The following is a 13,889-nucleotide window of genomic DNA, read 5'->3' on the forward strand; positions in this document are numbered from 1 at the left end:
TAAAAGCAATGCAAATGATTCTTGTGTGATGCCAATACAAATGGATTTTGCCCACAAAGAAATTATTTCTGCTTGGTAAAAAGAGATAACAACCCAAAGGTCTCGGTTTTATGGCCCTGTATAACATGAACCAATTTTGTGTGTAATTCAGTCATTTATTCCAGTGTGACTTCTTTCAGTGATTACAAATACAAATCTTATTCTCCTATATTCCTTTGAACCAATTTTGGTCCTTCATTAATGAGATAAGAAAATCTTTAGTGTGTGCTCATTTTATTTCATATAACGGTCATGTTTTTGACCTTGTGAAATTATACTTTGACAACGATCTGCTTCTCAAAGCATAAGAAGGCAAATAACCAAAGGTTAACTGATAATGCTGGTTTGAAGCCAGTATTTTCAGTAAATATCAGAGACCAGAAAGTGAGTTTCCACGAAACACCGATGTTGCTTCTTCTTCAAGATGTCTGGAATCCAGGTGGGTTTTAAGTTGCCAATAACTTGCCCAACCATTGAATTTGAGACATTCTCCATTTGCCATCTGAGGGAACGATGGGTGCGCCGGCAGGAGGAGGGGGTGCATGGGGAGAGAAAACAGTAGAAAGACCCTTCTGTCCAGAATTATTTTACTGATTACTTAACTACTTTATCCGGAATGAAGGGCCCATTTGCGAAGAGTTACAAATGCAAACCCAAAAAGATATGGGCTCTGTGGTATGCTCTCAAAAACTGGAGCCCTGTTAATAATAATTCAGCTTCAAATATAATGGAAATGAACTTTTTAAAGTGGGGCAGGAATGATCAAGACTCCTTCTGTCTTGGAGGGTCATGATGAGATGCATCACTGAATGGCTTTCTGGTTGTGAAACGCAAAGCTCCTTGGGCTAGAACCTCAGAGGAAAATTAATATGAAGTGGGATAAACTGGTCTGTGTAATAAAGTACATAAGTTTTCTTGTAGCTTCCCTAGAGGGAGAAAATGTGTGGCTCCTGAGAGACTTAGGGAAAGTTAGGGGAAGAGAGGTCAGGTTCCACAAGAGAACAGACCCTAATACTGCAAAGGCAGAAACTTCCATAATGAGAATAATCTTGAAGAAAAATCGTGTCCAGTATTTGATTTACAACTTTTTCCTGATATTCTAGAATTGCCCTCAGTCCCCTCAACCATTCAATAGAAATCTGTTACCTCCAGCCTTGTGTAAGGCATGCTTCGGGGACTGTAGAAAGTGGGGCTGAGCTCACACATGAGAAGTAGTGAGAAGAGGGGGCAGTAGCCACAGAAGCTGAGGTGGCCAGGAGGAGGAACTCAGCCTGAAAGGTAACCTAGAAATCCCTAGAAATCACCTACCCAGCTCCCAAGAAACTTTAGAAATGGGGTGGGGGGGGCATGCTGGATTCCCTACATTTATTTGAATTTGAAAAGGGGGCTCAATTCACTTTTCTTACATAAGAGCGAATGATCCCAAAATCCTAGAGAATTTGAGAATCCAGGTAATATAAATAATACCTTAAAGTCTGGAGCGAAATGGGCCATGAAAGTGGATTGAAGTCATTAAAACCTACTCCATTGTTGTCTTGATAATTTGCAAGTCTAGCATGGTCTTGCTGGTTCAGAGCAAGGGGCAGAGTGGGATTTTTGGGAGCTAGCTCTTTAAAAAAAATAATATCTAGTACCAAAGTGCTAAGGAAAAACAAAGTACAAGACCTGGGAAGGGGCTCTTCCATCGAAAAGCCCTGAAGCTGAAGCTCTGTTTCCTGTACATCAGCCTCTGGACTCGAAGTAATTTTAAAGCAGGATTTAAGGAAATGAATGAGATGTCTATCCTATCAAGTCAACATTATATTTAGAAAAGGAAAGCTTGAATCCTATCAGAGCAGTTGAAACACAAGGGTTTATGATAGAAGGTGCCAGAGCCAAGTTCTTGTTCCAGGGCCATGATTATTTTGGCTGGTGTGGTGTTGCTCTAGAGATAATTTGCTTGGAATAAGAAGAGGCTTTGCCACACCACCATTGGCACCACAACCATCCCTCAGAAGGACACTGATTAAAAAGCCAGGCAGCAGATGGCCCTCCCAAAGAGAGGTCACCAAACAGCCACCACATGTAGGCAGGGTTTTCCAGGTAATGGCTGGATGAGCCCTCTCCCTTCTCCTCAGCTTTTAAAGCAGATTTGAGGATTTCGGGGTAATCCTTTTGTTTTCACTGTTGGCCTGAAATCCATTAGCTTGGGTGGTCCCGAATCTGTCTTGTTAAAATTTTATATTTATCTTTTAACTTGCATCAGTAATATATTTTAGGGATGTTTTCTCTCTCTCTCTATTTCTCTCTCTCTCTTTTAGTTAGAAGAGAATACGGTGCTGGCAGCAGGCTAGAAAGGAAAAAAAGGCATCCACACAGATTTTTAGGAATAAATGCCTGGAAACAGTCCAGATTTAGAAATTATATTGTTCTATTTTATAAGACTAATGAAAAATCCTAATGCCATATAGAAACATATTATCTGTATTTTGCAGAGCACATTTAGATATTTGATTTTATAAGATCTGCATACAAATCCCACAAGGTATGTAGAGTATTATTTTCCCTTTCCCTTCTCTTTTTCCAGCTACCAACCCACCCTCTCTCCTCTCCCCTGAAATGTAATGATACTAATGCTGAAATCAAGCTGGTGAGAGAGATCCTGGAACTGGCATAGCAGCCAGAGGGGCAACTCAGACAGGATCTCAGGTTTCCTGAGCCTTACTTATTCCAGTGGTATTTCCCGTTGTATCTCTAAATCAATTTTTCTCACTAATTAACTGGAGTTTCTGTCCATGCCATTATTCCTTACTCCTGCTTGACCTGACCTATGGTTCTAGTGGCTCTCCTAGTGATGATATCCTAGGGTCTGGCTCTTCAAAGAGCCAAGGACATCTCTGTTGGGCCTCCTAGGGATAATAGATAAATGAATGAATGCATGAATGAATAAATGAGCATACTGATGGGAAGGACCATGGTGGAAGATGGAAATGCTGACCTGTCTTTCTCAGGACACAGGGAGGATCTTCCTACTTCTGGAGAGCTTTGTCCATTGTGCTCACAACATTCTTTTATGCTTTTCCTTCTGTTTCCTCTAGCCACTCTTTTTTTTTTTTTTTTAATATTTTACTCATTTATTCATGAGAGACACACAGAGAGGCAAAGACATAGGCAGAGGGAGAAACCGGCTCTATGTGGGGAACCTGATGCAGAACTTGATCCCAAGACCCTGGGATCACTACTTGAGCCAAAAGCAGACACTAGGCCACTGAGGCACCCAGGTCCCCCTGGCCACTCCTTTTGTCTTGTGTCTTCCATCCTTCTCCACCTGGCCGCTAACTGTGGGAACTCCTTCAGGCTGACCTCAGGCCCCATTTCTTTTCCTAGTCTCTCTCCCTAAATGGGTTCAACATTGCCCTCTCCTTCAAACATCATCTACAGGCCAATAACTCCCAAATCCATTTCTACTGCAGACCTCTCTGAGGTCTGATCCTTAAACCAACCGTTTATTTAATATCTCTACTAGGATGTGCCAAATTCCCAACCCACTCCAGATAGAACCCATGACTTTCTGTCCTTCCCCAAACTGGATTTCCTGCAAGACTTCCTATTTACCACTTCTAACTGCACAAGTCAGAAATCTGAACATCATCCTTAAAACCCTCTGTCCCTCACCCTCTAGAATGTATGCACTGCCAAGTCCTACTGGTTTTGCCTGCTGAGTACCTGGTGGCTTTAACAGCTTCCCTCCACTCCATCAGCACCTCCCCAGTCTAAGCTTCTGTCATCTCTCATGTGGACTGCAATACATAGCCTCCACCTGTTCCCCTGAAATCTCCTCCTATTCTTCTTTTACTCATTATTTACACTAGAGGCTCTTCAGATCACTCATTTGATCTACTGTGCATCACTGCACCACCCCTCACTCCATGCTGCCACCACACTGGCTGTGTTTAGTTCCCATCATTAAGCCATACTCCCCACTCCACTCTTGCCTCCTTCTCCTCCCCGCCCCCTCCCCAAGCCACCACTACCACGAGGCCCGTTCTCTTGGTAATCTCTATGCCTGAGAATGCCTCACCCCCAATACACATGCATATGTGCAACTACCTACCTACCGCCTACTTATCCTTCTGGCCTTGTCTCCAGTATCATTTCCTCAAACTCAAGTGGTATTTCTCTGCTAGACACTCACATAGAATTATGTTCTGGATACATGCATCTCAGATTTGTAATTACATCCATTTCAGTCAACAACCACTTAATAACTACCTGTTTTGTTCCAGACACTGTTCTAGGCACTAGAGATCCACCAGGGAACTAGACTGAGAAAAATCCCTGCTCTCGTGGAGCTTTCATCCTATGGTAATCATATTCCTACTGGGTGTGTTCAGTGGGAGCTAGGACTGCGTCTGTTCTTGCTGACAGGCATCATCAGCCCTCAGCACAGTGCCAGCTCCTACCAGGTTCTCAAACATTTGGGAAATTAATGATATTTACATTTGTAAATTCACAAATGAATGAATAAATGTAATTTTAATATCATAACTTGGCTTATATTGAACTTGTGATATTTTAAATATTTAATAAATATTGTGGTACACGATCAGGAAATGAAGTCCATATGCAATTGCCAAGACAATCTTTCTCCCAGTTAATCATTAACCTTTGGAAGACCTGAACAGCCATTCCCTTCTCCCCTAGTGGTTGAAAAGTGACTTCTGAAGAACTAGCTGAGCTTTGCTGCCATCTTTTGACCAAAGTTAATACCACAGAGATGAAAATCCCATCCCATTGTATGTTGGGTTCTGAGGCACCAAATAGAACTCAATCCCTGCACTGCGTTCTATCTCTGTCTAAAAATCCAAAAACATGTTGCCAGTGAAGAGGAAATCATGGCCACACTCAGTGCTTACCATAGCTTTATTTATGTGTTTGTTTGCATAGCTGTCTCCTATTTTTTCCCTCCCACATCCTCACATTCCTCACCATGGGAAATGCTTCAAAAGTGTGTGTGTGTGTGTAATGTGAACATTTATGTAAACAGTAAACAAACAGCTGTTTTATATCAGAATTGGTGGGGTTGGGGATCCCTGGGTGGCTCAGTTGTTTAGCGCCTGCCTTTGGCCCGGGGTGTGATCCTGGAGCCCCGGGATGGAGTCCCATATGGGTGCTTCCTGCACGGAGCCTGCTTCTCCCTCTGCCTGTGTCTCTCATGAATAAATAAATGAAATCTTAAAAAAAAAAAAAGAATTGGTGGGGCACAGACACTCAATAAACATTGCTATTATTAACATTATCGTTATTATAAAGATCCTTCCTCTGCAAAGCAGATGAGCTAAAGAAGACTTCTGTTCTGCTGTGAATTCTTCCAAGCATGAGAAAACCCACACCAAACTCAGTGTAAGATTTTCTTTTTCTTTCTCTCTCCTGGAAAACCCATTAAAACTTCTGTTTCTATCTCAACCCTTTAAACTGACTATATATATCATCATATGTTGTATATTTAACATATATAATATATATCAAATTTACTTAATATAAATAAATATAAATATTTAAACTTGAACACCAATAAAAAATAAATTTATTTTAAAAGACTTCATATAATACATGGATATATATATATAATTTAAGTGCTTCTTTTTTTGTCTCTCCAATAAAAATAGAAACTTCTGGTTGCAGAGGAATTGTGTTTTACACTTGGGATCTCCCGCAATTCTGAATAAAGTGTTATGGATTATATTAAGGCCTCTTTTCTGAAATGAAGGATGCCAAGGAATATTTTGTTTTGTTCTGATATATTTTGTATGAATACTATAGTAAGAACATTATGACAGGTTCTCAGAAAACTAAGGCATCACATTTTTAAATACATAGTTTCAGATTATGTTCCTTTGGAAATTTTACAAATTTGAAAATATGTCCTCTCTGACATAACTGTACTGCCAGGGAGTCTCTGTATATTTGAAACTGGAAATAGAAAATAAGAAGCAAGGATCAATACAGAGTCCACATCTTTAAGCAAAGAAAAATGGAGAAATAAAAAATTTCGGATTGTCCCCTGAGGAAAAGTCAAGAAGGATGTCACACATAGATATTTGAGCAACAGGTAGACTCCTTAACGGAACAGATATTCTTTGGAATCTCTGAAGAACATCTTTAGCAGAACCGGTTTCAGGTAAGTGAAGGTTTTGGATAATCCAAGAAAACAAAATCCATGAAGTGAAGAGCTTTAGCCCTCTGAGCATGACTGGGAATTGATGTGGCTGAAGGAGAAACCACTTCATTTCACATACATGCCTTGTACATATTAGAGTGTCAACAAATGTCTACTGAATTAAAGAGGACCGGGGCGCCTATGGCTCAGTGGTTGAGCATCTGTCTCTGGCTCAGGTCGTGATCCCGGGGTCCTGGGATGGAATCCCACATCAGGCTTCCCTGCAGGGAGCCTGCTTCTCCCTCTGGCTGTGTCTCTGCCTCTCTGTGTGTGTCTCTCATGAATAAATAAATAAAATCTTTTTAAAAAATTAAATTAAAGAGGACCTTGATTAGCTATAACACCTTTCCTTACTCTTCACTATAGTTCAGCTCATGGTACCTTAGTGACTCTAAACACCCAACTTTAAATGTATAGTTTTAAGCAATTCGTTCCAAATAGGGATATCAAGAAAAATGATGTTTTGAAGTGTAGTCTGCTATACAACTAGGAAAACTAGGGTTAGTGAACTGAAATCTGAATGATTTTATGTTTAGAAGCTATGTAACATGTGCTTTTTACAAGTCTTACAAAAATCATGGCTCATTTTCATTTTTGCACAGAAACAGTCTCAAATTTGGATGCTGTCTGTAGTCCTTAACATGGGTGGCCTGGTTCAATAGAGATGGAGCAGCTTTGCTTTAGGGAAAATTTTCCAGTCCCAACTGAACACATTCTTAAAACCCAGAGCATTGCAGACCTCTTTGTTTTCCCTGCCTCCCACCTGAAAGAAGATACCTGCCAGCAATTTCCTGTACTGACAGATTAGGAATGAAGCCTCTGAGCTCAAGGGCAAATGGGAGAACTGGCTGGATTGGGCTGGTCATTTGGGAGGACTAATGGCTACAAAGCACCTGCTGAAGATATCACCTGGTTATTTAAAAACCTTTGTGTAGTTCAATGAGCCAAATGGGAGTTCTCTGCAGAGGACAAGGAACTATTCATTTCTCTCAGGTTTAACTTTTCAAAAGAGCCCCTTTCAGAAGAGGGCCCCTCTATTTTGAGAGCACTAAATCCTCTTGGTGACTTTGGTGAAAGAGACATGAACTAACTGATGAAGCAAATGTGTTTCAGATGGAAAATAACGGCTCTTGGAATGGAATGCCTGGTAAACATCTGGTGTCCTTTTATCTTGAATGAACATCAGTCTCCCTTAGTTAATAGATTACACCTGTTGACCAACCAAAACTCTCCCTACATCCGAATGAAGGTATAGGGAAAATACTGATGTCGAGGTCCTATCCCTCCAGAGATCCTGATGTAATCTTTTGGGTTTGGCCTGCACTTGGGGAATAATTTTTGAAAGTTCCCAGGTGATTTTAATATGCAGCCAAGATTGACAACCCCTGTGTAAACAGAAGGAGACTCTGGTGGATTTGGGGATATAATTTACTCATGCAACAAAAATTAAAATCAGCTAAATAGAGATATGAATTGCTTATACGATTTTTGTCAAGTATTTAAAAATTTTAGGGCACCTGGGTTGCTCAGTGGTTGAGCATCTCCCTTCAGCTCAGGTTGTGATCCCAGAGTCCTGGGATTGAGTCCTGTATTGGGCTCCCTGTGGAGAACCTGCTTCTCCCTCTGCTTATGTCTCTGCCTCACTCTGTGTCTCTTATGAATAAATAAATAAAATATTTTTTAAAAGATTTTAAAATTTTAAAATTATTTTGTTTATATTGTTTTTAAATTATTTTTATCACTTTTAGACAACTTTCTTTTGGACTTATTGAGCTCTTATCAGTATTACAAACACATCATGAGGTAAATGATCTCTTGTCCATTGTGTCAGGGATGAGCAATTATTAATAAACAAAAATAAGATTAATCTATATATTGCTCACATACCTATACATGCCATCCTTTCAGACTTTTCCTCAGGGGACAACCCTATAATGGATTACCTGCTATTGAGGGCAATCTGGGGTGGCCAGATTGAATTTTACACTTCATTTTTCCTTCTCTCAAAGATTTGTATACATATTTCAATTCAACTGGACATTATTAATATCAGTAGACATGTATTAAACTGTATTTACCTACTACTTATTCATTATATAGGAGAAGACAGAGTCTGCTGAACTTTTCTTGATACACAATTGTTACCCATTCTTGTCCAATTTAAGAAATGTTCCTTTTTGGCACTTTGTTTTCACACATTGTTGAGACATATAACTTCCAAAGAGAAAATTAATGGCTTTCTGGCATCCTATCACATGACACATTCTGTCCATTTCCTGGACTTCGCACTTGAAAAGGAGTACAGTGAGTTTTGAAGCAATTATCTGCCACATTAGAGGAGCCCTAATAGAGCCATTGGCTTTTGGCAAGTGATTCTGGAGCTCAGTTTTCCCATTTGAAAATGAGAGAGGTACATTCTAATAGGTCTTCAAGTTCCCAAGATCTTTGGAATGGTTCTTCCCAATTCCCCCTAGTGGATAGATGCCTCTATTCCATGAAGAGTTTAGGAATCACAGTCCCTTGGAGAAGAGGTGAGATTTGGGGAAAGAGGAAAGGTAGGGAGTGAGTTAAAATTGTATTATGAGTACAGAAAACAGTTTATAGTGTTCATCTCCAGATAGAAAATTGTGAGGCATTTACTTTAAATTTTTCTGTTTCTACCTTTTTTATCTTAATATATGTTATTTTTATAATCAGATAAAATGTAATTTATAATTAAATATATTAGGGGGAACTGGGTGGCATAGTCAGTTAAGCATCTGACTCTTGGTTTCAACTCAGGTCACTATCTCAGGGTCATGAGACCATGCCTCAGGCTCTGTGCTCAGTGGGGAGTCTACTTAAGACTCTCTCTCTCTCTCTCCCTCTGCCCCTCCCCTCTGCTCTCTCTTCTCTCTCAAATATATAAATGAATCTTTTTTAAAAAATAAATTGAATAGGGGATCCCTGGGTGGCTCAGCGGTTTAGTGCCTGCCTTTGGCCCAGGGTGCGATCCTGGAGTCCTGGGATCGAGTCCCGCGTCAGGCTCCCAGCATGGAGCCTGCTTCTCCCTCCTCCTGTGTCTCTGCCTCTCTCTCTCTCTCTCTCTCTATGTCTATCATAAAATAAATAAATAAATAAATCTTAAAAAAAAACAAATTGAATATATTAGTAAATTCACAAGAAGAAAGGAAGGAAGGAAAGAAGGAAGGAAGGATTGGAATAGATGAACTCTACTATTTCTCCTTGATTGTAAAAATAAATCTTACACTGTATGCATCCTGTGATTAGGCTAGAACAGACAAAATGGTCACAGAATTTTAGGCCTAGCCTCCAAAATTTTATGCCAAAAAAAAAAAAAAATTCTGAATTTGGAGAGAGGATGTTGTTTTCTCTGGGCCAAGAACATTAATCACCAAAATGCTTGGCAGGCGCAGGGCTGGTGTCTGCCCACTGGCACTGTTTGGGCTTGGTATACCATCTGATGATAGCCCTAAAACAAAATAAAAGAAGATGTTCATTAAAATAATAATAATAACAGTAGTAGTAGTAATAGTAATTTTAGAATATAATAAGAACAGTGGCTGCATTGGGAAGTTTTTTTATCTTCTCTATTGCTTTTCCATTTGTTTTGGGTGTGTAAGAAAGGGTATGTGTGGTTACGCTTCTTCTGTTCTTAGATGTAATTGGGAATGATGTCAGCCTCACGTACTAGACTTTTTAGTCCTTTTTCTCCTCTGTCAGTAGCATCAATTCCAAGCTAGGTCATCTTGACTGACATTAGGATTTCTATTCCCAAGGATTCGGAAGAGAGGTGTAAACTTCAGTTCCCCTGGCCATAAGAGCCAGTGGAGGACAGCAAATAAAGACATGGCTACCAATCGTAATAGTTGTCGGCCCCATCTGTCTTCACATTAAGACCACTAGGTCTCCAAAATGCTAATTCCCCACCCCCACCAAATATTCCTCCATTCCTTTTCAGAATCTACCACCTCATGTGCTTGCTTAGGAACCAGTTACAATTTTCTGGTTATTGCGTGTTCATCGTCACTCCCTCTGACTCCTGCCATAGCTATGCCACAGCTGCTCCTTCCCATGCCCAACGGGCGCCATTCACACAGAATACCATGGAGTTGTGCATGTGCAGAGTAGCCCTGGCTGCTCTCATACTTGTAGGTCCTTTTTCCAGTGGGACCCTACACTGGCTCACTGAGCTCACTGCAGTTTCTCCTGCTCCTGTTAAAATAAGTAAGGTATATGGCCCCTATGTGTAGGCAGTAGGTGGTTCTGATGGTGGCTGCCAATCCCTGTACTTCATTCTCTTGGTCATGGGGTTTGGATCAGGATGTGGGCACGTGAGCCATGCTGGGCCAGTCAGAATTCTTCTCTAGGATTCTTGGAATTGGACCTGAAGTCAGGACACCCTTTTCATCTCGAATGGCAAAGTTGGATAGATGTGAGCCAAGGAAGTAACGGAAACCATGGGTCTAGCACCAAGGAGAAAACTGATTTGTGGTAGGAGAAAATGAAGCTGTCACTCAGAGAGAGGCAAGGACAGAATGTGAGGGAAGAGTCTCGATGATGTTTATTTTCTCGAGTCATTTCAATACCATTTTCCTTTCTAGTTATGTGAGCCAATACATTTTCTATCTGGTCTAAGCTCTTTGAGTTGAAGTTTTTGTACCGGGTAACCCAAACACTTTACTGACTAATAATGCACTTATTCCTCCCTTGTTTCCTCTCTCTCCCCCTTTCCAAAATGGTGTAAAGGTATTTACTCCAACACCCCTGAGAAAAGGAGCCAATTTTCTCTGGAAATCAGTGACTTGCCAGAGTCAATTAATCCCACATTTAACATAAAGAGCCATGTAAAGTGCTTAGAATAGTGCCAGGTGTATAATAAGCACTAACTGTTTGTTATTAATATTGTCGGTAGTAGTCTTAGCTGTATTAGTAGCCAGAATGGATCCAGCAGTACTTGGTGGTATAATGTGAGGATGCCAAAAATTCCTTCCAAATTAAGAGGACTTGGGTTATGGTTTTCCCCCCAAAAGCATATAAAATGGTATGAATGGTATAAATCTATTCATTGTTTCCCACTTGCTTATTTTTTATCCCACACTTTAGAAATTATTCAACCACTGACCTGCTTTTGTAGTATGGCATATTTAGTTTCTCCTTGCCTGGAAAGCCAGTGATCCATCCTGTCCCTGGCATCACTTTGTATAACAATTGCTTCAATTGCCCATTCTCATTTTCAGTCACACTGCTACTCTGGGAGGAATATGAAAATGAAAAGACTACTCTGTCTTATATTTCTCAGCCACTCCTGCCCTCCTCATTCTATAGAATGTGTTCTCTTTTCTGCTAATATACCAATCAAGAGTCAGGATTAATGGAAGTCTGTATTTCCAGCCCATTAATTGTAGACTATGCTCAAGGTGGATGAAGTTTAAACCAGAAAAAAGTGTCAATACCTGGCAATAATTTAATACTACCTAGTGCTGTAGGTGAATGTTCAATATAGTCAATCCAATGGTTGATAGTGGCCCACATCCCTTTGGGCTCTGTCCTCTGAACAAAGGTGGATTTGTCTTTTGTTGTTGGCTATCTGAGCAATTCCAGGAGACATAAACGTTTTTCTGTGATGTCAAAGGAATACATCGTGGTAGAACCCAATATTTCATAGTTCATGGTCTCTCAGGGTCTACTCATCTTGTGGATTCCAGTTACTACCTTTAAAACGCTCACTAATAGATCTTTCTTAATGTTCCAATCATCACTCCCTTTCTCACCCATTTGTAACACATAGGCATCAACCTAAGCAAGCCATTTCAGATTTGGGATCTGGGATCTGAAAGCCCAAAGCGTTTTCTTGTCCTTGAGTTATGGTATTTTAATGCTTGCCAGATAAAACAAGTTCTACCCCAAGAGCTTATACAAGGTCTTTGCTACTAGCTAAGAGTTTACATAAATACACAGTAATATGAGAGTTCTTGTGTTGAGAGGTGTAGAAAAGTCAAACAAAATACTTTCTACTTAATCCATCGAATAGGACTTATGCTTGTCCTCCATCAGAGCTTTATGGTGGTTGAGTATATGGTCACAGCCTTCCATAATCCTTCTAATTGGGCAGTGCTCAGTAAACTAAACTTGTCCATAGTCATGTTCTTTTGAATTCATGTACTCATACTCACAAATCCCTAATACTTAATAATACCTAACAATATGGTGAGGATAGTTGGGGCTCCAGGCCACAGCTATCAATTATGGATCCTATGGACCATTATCAATTCACTTCCTTTGATATATTCCTTACTATACCATTATGATCTAATTGGTAGTATTTTTTGTGCTTTCCCTCTAACATCTATATATCTTTCAAATTTTATACAAGACAGTTTTGAATTTCTTTTTATAAAAGGTTTTTTTTATTTATTCATTAGAGACACAGAGAGGCAGAGACGTAGGCAGAAGGAGAAGCAGGCTCCCTGCAGGGAGCCCAATGCAAGACTGGATCCCAGTATCCTGGTTTCACAGCTGGAACCAAAGGCAGACACTCAACCACTGAGCCACCCAGGTGCCCTCTAGTTTTGAATTTCTAATCTTAGAATTATTTTTGATGTACTTCTATAGGAGATGCCATCTTAACCAGTGATCAATAGCAGACAACTAATGGTCTTTCAAAAGGGAAGTAATAGGCTGCTGCTTTAGGTAATCATTGAGTTCTAAAGTCCCACGGCTAATGTTCCTCTTGATTCTGTCAGAGTCTCATAGGTCCTTGTTGTGAAGACTATCAAAATTATGAAATCCATAAGCTTAAAAGACCCAGTGGTGGCATCTGCTACTTTTTTCCTCACTTAGAAGTAGTATTCTAATGTGAAATTTGGCAAACAGATCCCCCAAAATACACTCAGGTATAAGATGACTTCTTCCATATCCAAATAACTGTCAGCTCATTGGCTCTCATCTCAGGGTGAAATTAGAAATATTCTCAGCTTATTTTTCTAACTAAGGATATGCTTAATATGCTTATGAGTTTTATGAGTCCTTATATTTAGTTATCTTCACCAGCCAAAAAGGTGATGTCGTCTTTTCTATCTTCTTCTACAGATAAGAATGTTCTTCTTAATTATCACCAATTTTAAAAATATGATTAATCTTAAGTGATTTCAAAATAAAAGTTACTGCTAAAAAATTGTGGTTTAATAAAATATATAGATATTGAAGTAATCATCACTTATCAACAGAATCTTATTAGTGATTATTTTTATTGACCTTTTTCCTTTTTCCTGCTGCATCCCTAAATTCCATAGCATAGGGTAACCTTAAACCCTTCTCCAAATATTTGGGAATTTCTCTGCAATGGATCTGTGTCCAGAAGTCTCATTTGTGCTGCTTTAGCTCCCTCTGTTGGCTCAGTGATTTTCACCAGAGCAGCAAACCATAGTCAAGGTCTGCCTAGTTTTATACTCCTTAGGAAAAACAAACAAAAGTTTTGCTCTATTTTAAGTTAGTGAGCCAGATCCAGAAGGATAAAGGCCATGCTGCATGCATGTTTCTTCCTATCACACATCTTGTGTCCTTAGCTACTTCAAACTGCAGATGCTCTGTCCATCAATCCAACACTGATACCATCTTGGTCCCTTCATCTCTGCTGGGTCTGGAGTAA

This window comes from Canis lupus, chromosome 8 (genome assembly GCF_011100685.1).
Source record: "Canis lupus familiaris isolate Mischka breed German Shepherd chromosome 8, alternate assembly UU_Cfam_GSD_1.0, whole genome shotgun sequence".
Classification (NCBI taxonomy): domain Eukaryota; kingdom Metazoa; phylum Chordata; class Mammalia; order Carnivora; family Canidae; genus Canis; species Canis lupus.